Source organism: Chiloscyllium punctatum, chromosome 35, assembly GCF_047496795.1.
Source record: "Chiloscyllium punctatum isolate Juve2018m chromosome 35, sChiPun1.3, whole genome shotgun sequence".
Classification (NCBI taxonomy): domain Eukaryota; kingdom Metazoa; phylum Chordata; class Chondrichthyes; order Orectolobiformes; family Hemiscylliidae; genus Chiloscyllium; species Chiloscyllium punctatum.
In genome coordinates, this window is record NC_092773.1 from 32,524,555 (window position 1) to 32,533,130 (window position 8,576).

Below are 8,576 nucleotides of genomic sequence, written 5' to 3' on the forward strand. Positions count from 1 at the left end.
TCAGATTGATGCAAGTGCATGGACGATAGACTTAATTAAGCAGCTCAAGGTGAACTGCGTTACAGTCATGTCAAGGAATGCTCTGTATTTTGAGAAGAAGAACAAGGAATCAGGGATAAAGTTATTAGCATCGAGTAAAGCTTACTACAATGACACGAGAGAGAGCTAGCCAGAGTCAGTTGGACGTCGGCAGGAAACAAGGTCGAGCAGCAATCGCAGGGCCTTCTGCGGATAATTCAGTAAGCACAGCTGAAACCCATGCCTATCACGTGCTTCCGGTCCCAGAAATAAATCTCCTAAATCGGTCCTGACAGTAATGCTCGCCACTTTGTGATTGAATGCTCTCCATGAAAGACTTTGTCACACATTGATGCATCATCTTCTTATCGAGTCATTCTGTTTGATCAGGAACCATAATTGCTGAGTGTTACTGGATATATGTTTGTATGTCTGCCCATGCATCCCACTGACCTTGCATTCAGTCTTTTTCCACATCCTGCTTCAGAACAGATGTAAGCCAGCAATCCTCAATCTCTATGCCTGGTTAATTTCTCATATTCAGGGGAACATCTGCATGTGGGTCTGCATCTGCATCTGCATCTGCACATGATCAGTTGACAGTGACTCCATCTCTGTCATTTTTGTGCGGTGATACCATATTCCCGTGAGCAGCCTTTGACTTCCTTTGCCTTCAAAACAGAAATCCCCTTAAATCTTGTCAGCTGAGCCTCCAGCTGTGACTATCCCAATTCCTGGGCTTCTGGTCTCACCCCTTGCCCTCCTTCCTCGAACAATGACAGAGATCCTTTTGTCCTCACTTCCCACTGCTTTAGAAACCACATTCACAGAATATTCGTCATCTACTCCCACTACTCCCTGCAGGACAGCGCCATCAAACACATACAATATAGAACATTACAGCGCAGCACAGGCTCTTCGGTCCTCGATGTTGTGCTGAACTGTGAAACCAAGCTGAAGCCCATCTAAACTACACCATTTTATTTTCATACATTTATAAATCTAATGACAATTTAAATATCCTTAATGGTGACCAGTCTACTCCTGTTGCAGGTAGTCTGTTACATGATTCGACTACACTCTGATCAAAGAAAATACCACTGCAATCTGACCGATGTCTGTCACCCCTCAATGGAAAGCTATTTCCCGTCGTGTGAGCAATCACCATCCGAAGAAAAATGCGCCCACTGTCTACGCTATCTAAACATCTTCTTTTCTTATATGTCTCAATTAATCACCACTCAACCTTCTCTCCATAAATTTATCAGGCTCAAGTTCCTCAGCCTTTCCTCGGAAGACCTTTCCCGCATTCCCGGCAGCATCTGAATAAATCTCTTCAGAACAGTTTCGAAATATTCAACGTCCTTCTTGTCATAAATGGGATTGTCTGTGCTTTAGTGGTTTGGATCAGAAATTGGCGAGCTGAAAGAAGACATTATTGCTTGGCTGAAAACATTCTTCAGTACGATCCACAACTCTACCGAAGTCAACCACAAATTTACGAACCCATCCTTCTCCGCTCTCATCCAGATCATTTATGAAAATGACAAAAAGCAGTGGCCACTAAAGAGATCCTTGCGGTATACAAAATGTAACTGCTCTCCACGATAAACTTTTCCTCGCAACCTCCGCTCTTTGTCATCTTTCAGCTTGCTAATTTCTAATTCAAACAGCCAAATCACCCTCGATCCCATGCCTCCGAATTTTGTGCGATAACCGACCACGGGGAACCTTATGAAACGCCACATTAACCGCTTTACCCTCATCCAACTGTTGGTCACCTACTCAAAGAACTCAATGCGATTTGTGATGCACGACTTATCCTTCAGAAAGCCGGGTTGATTATCCCTTAACAATTTACTATTTTCGAGATAATTTTTAATCCTTCCTTTGATAACCTTGTTCAACACTTTAGCAACAAACGTACTAATGCTGACTGATCTATAATATTCAGCGTAGCCCCTACTGAGCTTCTTGACCAAGGGAACAACACCCGACCATCTTCCGGCACTATCCCTGAAGACAATGACGACTAAGACATCAAAGCCCAAGTCTCTGCAACCTCCTCCCTGACTTTCCAAGGAATCCTAGGATAAATCCCATCCAGGCCAGGGGACATATCCATTTTCACACTTGCCAGAATATCTAAAAACTCCTCCTTGTGAACCTCAATCCAATCGCGTCTAGTAGCGTGTATCTCAGTATCCTCCTCGACATTTTCGTTTTCCAATGTGAATGCCGACGAAGAATATTCATTCAGCGTTTGCACTACCTTCTCTGACTCGACGCACAGCTTTCCATTACTACTCCACACCTATTGGCGCTAAACGTCTCCTAGTCACTCTTTCTTTTCCTGCCAAACTATAGAAAGCCTAAGGGCTTTCTTTGATCTTATCCACCAATGCCTTGTCATGCCCCCTCCTGACTCCTTTGACCTCCAGCTTTCGGACTTTCCTGGCGAAATTTTCACTGTCAAGCAACCTAATTGAGCCTTCATGTGTCATCCTTACATCAGGTTACTTTTTTTCCCTGTACAAGAGCTTCAAAGCAGGGTGACCAGTCCATTCCTGCTTCCAACCTGATTCTCCAACATTTGTAGACATTTCCATGAACGTTTTTTCTGCTTCTCCCATCTTCCCCTTTGGATCATTGTCCGCATTTCGTATTATTCCAAACCATTTGTACTATTCTCTATCACTTTGAACACTTTTTGATTTCCCCCGTCGCCCCTTCCCATGCAATTTCAGTATTTGAAAGACTTCCCTTAACATCTCTTCCCTCCACTTTGTCCGAAGCCCCAAAGACACCTTCCTTGTGAAGCAACATTTCACTTGTCATGTTTCAATCCAGTTTCCTGTCATTGCTGTTCAGAATGCAGTCTGTTTTACCCTGGGAAAACCAAACGGAGACGGTCTTGAGGAAAGATGTCACACCATCTGTTGGAATAATCCTAACCATCACATTGCTTCACACTTTAATAACCTAACTTGCTCTGATGTGAACATTTCAGCACTGGGCTTCTGCAATGTTTCAATGAAGCACAACCATAGATCGAGTAGCACCTCATTTAATATTTTGATACTGTATAGCCGATAGGAGATTATGTTCAATTCAATAACTTCGCAGCCAGACCTCACCACGACCGTACTCCATTTTCCTGACATTCTCCCTTTCGGCCTCCCTATTAGCCTTCCTCAGTATTTTTATCTTGCTGCAATAGAGAGAACCCATTACCCCATGCACCCCTTAATTTTCATCCAATTCATACCTGTTTGTCTTTCACCATAACTAATTCTTCTGTGGCATTGTGCCTTCACATCCCCTATTTCCCATCACCCCCTTCCACTTCTGTCACGTCTGAAAAAGCCCATTTTGCCCTCCATTTATACTTCTGAAAAGTGGTCCTGTTGGACTCGAAAAGTTATCTCTGTTTGACATTTGCAACAGGTGCTGCCATCCCTTCTGATTTTCTCCAGAAATTGATGTTTTTGAACAATTCAAAAGATGTGTGTTCAACCATGAAGCACCATACACTGGGGAGTGAATGATAATACAAGGTGTGCAAATTCATTTGTTCTGAAACTACATAATGCCGGAATCACCGACACGACAGAGCTCTTAACCATAGTCGGGCAGATAATCAGATGGAAACACATCATTTCAAACAGAGAAGATAACACAATTTGAATGGAAGGTTTCAAGTGAATATGTTGCATAGTTTTTCGGAACGTGACACCATGGACAGACCCTCAGAGGAATTAGAATATTGAAATGGATGTGTCACTATATCAGACGTCAGAGTGGGTAAATGGGTACACGGGTGATAGTTGTATGGGTCTCGGTGTGCCTTCGGGACAGACAGCAGACTTGCACTGCAGATATTGCAGCACAAACTGGTATTCATGTGGTGTTGTGCACCACAGCTGAACAAAAGCAGAATTGCAATCAAACACAATCTGTAACTTTTTTGTGGGAATAATCCCTCAGTCTGCCATAACCATCAAACCAATCTATGGTTCAGTGAGAGTGCAGGCAAACATGCCAGGGTCTGCACCAAGTGTAACTAAACTTGATGACAAGTGAAAGTTACCACACTTAGCTGGTTACATTCCAAACTGCAGAAATAACATCTGAGAGAGGGGGTGAAATGATAAAAAAAGATCAGATTGAATTTTTGCATTCCTGCCACAACCAGTCAGAACTGGAGCTGAACTCTGAAACATGTGACGAGACAAAATGGCTGCACAAATGTTATTTTTAATCAAACAATTACTCTTGGGTTTAGGATAGGTCTCATTTATTGTCCAGTGGGCAGTTAAGAGTCAACCACATTGTTGTGGGTCTGGAGTCACATGTGGGCCAGAGCAGGTATGGATGGAAGTTTCATTCCCTAAAGGACATTAATGAACCTGATGAGTTTTTCCAACAATCGACAATGGATTCATGAGCATTATTAGACTCTTAATTCCAAACATTTATTGCATTTAAATTCCCCCATCTGCTGTGACAGGATTCGAAGTCATGTCATCAGAACATTACCAGGACTGCTAGACTAACACCACTAAACCATTACTTTGGCATTCCCCTGAAGAATGGAACAGCCCTGTATATCGCTATAAAGACAAGGATGTCATGTCTGCAGCATTCTCTGCCAGAAGTGTTACGTGATGACACACGCAGAATTACAGATCCCCGTCTTCAAATAATTTGATTGCTGCATATCAAGAAACATCTGAACACAGTAGATACGACAAAGGCAATGGGCCCTGACGCCATTCCTGCAATAGACCTGAATACTTCTGCTGGATCATTAGCCGTGTCCAGGTGAAGCTGTTTAATTCCAGCCCCAACTTTGGAATCTCCCTGGCAATTTGGAAAATGTCTTTAAAATCATCAGTCCCTTAAGAGGAGAACAACTACAATCTGACTAATTGCCACTCCCTCACTTTGATTGCGATAGTTAAACTAGTGGGGGTTCATCTTCACAGAGCTTTCAAGCACCAAAGAAATAACGTGCTCAGTGTGGTTTACGATAGGTGCTGTCATGGAAATGTCACTGAATTTCTAATCCAGAGCAGACTAATGTTGTGGCAGGTGGTGGACGTTAGAAACACTTCCAAATCTGATGCTACTAGTATTGACCTTGACGCCAATGTCGATGGTAAACATCAATTTCATTCCTCAATGTACTTTCATGAAGGAAATCTCACCTGCTTTCCTGGTTCTGGCATCAAAACAACCTCAGACACACAGACGTGTGATAAAAACTTCAATGGTCTGTGAAACGGCCAAGTAAGATATTCAACTGCATCAAACTGCCCCGATATCTGAAAGGATAAGCGCTGACAGAACACCCAACACCAGACTTGGTATTGAAAAAGGGAATGAGAAACACACAGTCCTAGACCGACCTCCGGACATCAGAAAGCTTCTGGCCACATTTAGAGAGTTTCCCCACAGACTGCACAGAAGCATTCGGAAAGGTGGAAGCCATTCAATGCATTGAGCCTGCCCCATTCCAGTTCATGGTCAATCAGCTTCTTAATTTTTTTCCCAAACACTGTGTACTATAATCCTTTGAATTTATTAACACTCGGAAAGTTACAAAGTCGGTTCTGCAGTCGGCCCTTTAGTCCATCAATTTTACTTCCCCCTTCCATATAATGAGGGCTGATCCTCTATCCCCACACCATACAGCGAGTGCAAACTCATGCATTTCGTGACTAGAAATCCTTACTTATATTCAATCCCTTGGCTTCCATAGCCTTACTTGGGAGATAATTTCCTAGCTTCACCATTCTCTGCATGCTCACATTTGTTCGCATCTCAATGCAGCTTGTCCCGCTGTTATTAATATGGTAGCACCTTGGTTTAGACTTTCCACTCAGGAGAATTGTCGGGATTTCATATACTTCACGGAGATCTCCACTCATGTTCCTGAACCCGATGGAATTACGGCCCAATCGACACAATCCTTGCTCCCATTACATTCTGTGATTCAAGTGATCAGTCTGGTCATTCTTCGCTGGACTCCCTCAATGTCAAGTTTGTACTTTATTAAAGAGAAAAACTGCACAGAAGACTGGTCTCACCGAGGCCTGTACAGCTGCAGAAAGACACCCTTACTTATCCAATCAAATCCACTTGAAGTGGAGATCAACACATCAATTATCTTCCTAATGGCTTTGTGCTCCTGCAATGTTGTTTTCAGTGATGGCATGCATTGAAATCAAGATCCCCTTTAATATTCCAGCTACCCACTTGATAGATCTATGCGCACTGGTCAGTGTTCCAATGCCATTCCCAATATTAACGTCCGGCTTCAAAACTGCCATTCATGAGTTTCGGAGTTCGCTGAAGAAGTCAACAAACGTATGCACATAAGAATTTCATAATCCAACATGTTTACATCAATATCTTGAGAAATGATTACCAATCATTATGTTTTCCCACCAAAGTACTTAAGGCAACGTCCATCCATATTGCTCTTCCTTCCCACGTATTTGCCTTTTCAGTTCACTTGTTTCAATCACATTGCAATTTCTTTAAATGTTCCTCACCAACCCACAATCTCACTTTTATGGCATCAGCAGATTTGGAAAGATTGCATTTAATACGCTCGAAAAAAGTGTGATCTTCTTTCTGAGTATCTGGGGCCCAAATATCAATTTCTGGATTATCCCACCAATCCCTGCTTTCACCTCCCAATTTTGAATCAAATTCTGTATGTTATATTAGGCAGTTTAAGGTGGATATTTCAGAAGTCGTACAGCCAGTCAAACACTTCGTTTTTAACACAACAGTATTTATTTTCAAGATTATCAAAAGAACCATAAACAAAAGAGGATAGAATTTTTTAAATAACTTAGCCTATCTGAAAACTGAACCCATTATCGCAAATTAATGAAATTGCTCAACGTATTTGCAACAATCCACATAAACACACATGACAATAAAAGGAAAAAAATCCAATCACAGGTTTTTGCAGGAGATATGTCGTAGAGTGGGAGGATCAGTGCGGTACTGCTTCTTTGGGTTCAGCATCTTCACAACTGGCTCCGTGTTCAGCCAGCCTGATAAACGCCAAACCAAACAAACTGAAGCGGAGGAGCAGGTGTAGGCCATCTGACCCTTCCAGCCTGCTCCCCCACTCAAAAGGTTCACAGAATTTGTTTCCATGAATTCCCATTCTCTTGCCTTCGCTCTCACCCTATCCCTTAATTACTTTACTGCTCAAAAATATCTATCTTTGCTTTGAAAACGTTTCCTGAAGTAGCGTCAACATCTTCACTTAGCAAGCAATTCCATCGATTTACAAACCATTGGGTAAAGTAGTTCGTTCTCAATTCAATCCTAAAGCTTCTCTCACTAACCCCTTTTGTCCTAGCTTCACTTACCATTTGAACCATCCTCTCTACTTCTATCTTGTGCTTTCCCGTCATAACTTTATATATTTCTAAAACATGCCCCCTGGTTATCCTAAATTCCAATGAATATATTTCCAGACTGTTCAGTATCTCTTCATACATCAACCCCTCAACTCCATTTATTAACTAGTGAACGTGTTCTGCTTTCCCTGCAGTATCAGTATATAATTTCTCATAAAGGATAACAAAACTGCACACAGTACTCCAAGTGTGGCCTTACCAGCACCCTATTCAGCTGCAACACCTCCTTCTTGCTTTTAATCTCAATCTTTGTAACATGGTGGGCAAAGATTGCTTGCCTTCCTAAGTACGTTTTGCACCTGCAGACCGACCTTCTGTGATTCATGCACAAGGATACCCAGGGTCCCTCTCCATAGCCATATTCTACAAAATTTTATCATTTAGGTAATAGTCATTTTTACGATTACTCTGATGAAAATGATTGACTTCACATTTATTACCTTTGTAGTCCATCTGCCCGACGTTTGCCCACTCACTTTGGGGATCTATATTACTCTGCATAGTTTCACAGTCCTCTGCACAGTTTACTTTGGCACTCATCTTCGGGTCAACTGCAAATTTTGACACCCTACATGTGGTCCACAACTCCTGATCATCTTTATAAAACGTGAATAATTGCAGTTCCAACACCGAATCCTGAGGCACTCTTCGAGTCCTGATTGCCTGCCAGAATAACACTTATTTAGCCCCACTCTCTACTTCCAGTTAGTCATCCAATTCTATGTCCATGCTAATACTTTACCCCGAAGGTCATGCATTCTTATCCTGTGTAGCGGCCTCTTGTGCAGCATTTTGTCAAATGTGTTTTGGAAATATTGGTTCACTCCAGCTACCGGGTACCCGGCGCTCTCTTTTCGAGTAATGCCTTCGTACGTTTCCAAAAGAATTGTTCTGCCTGTCGTGCCTTTCATTAAATCTGCTGTGTCTGAGGAAAGGGACAATTTCTATCGAGATGCCTCGTATTTATTCCTTGATAATAATCTCAAGCATCTTCCCCACATCAGAGGTTATAATAATTGGTATACAATTGCTGATCTTTTCTCCAACTCCCATTTTGAATCATGATGTCATATTCACTGTTTTGCAATCCGCTGGAACTTCCCGAGAGTG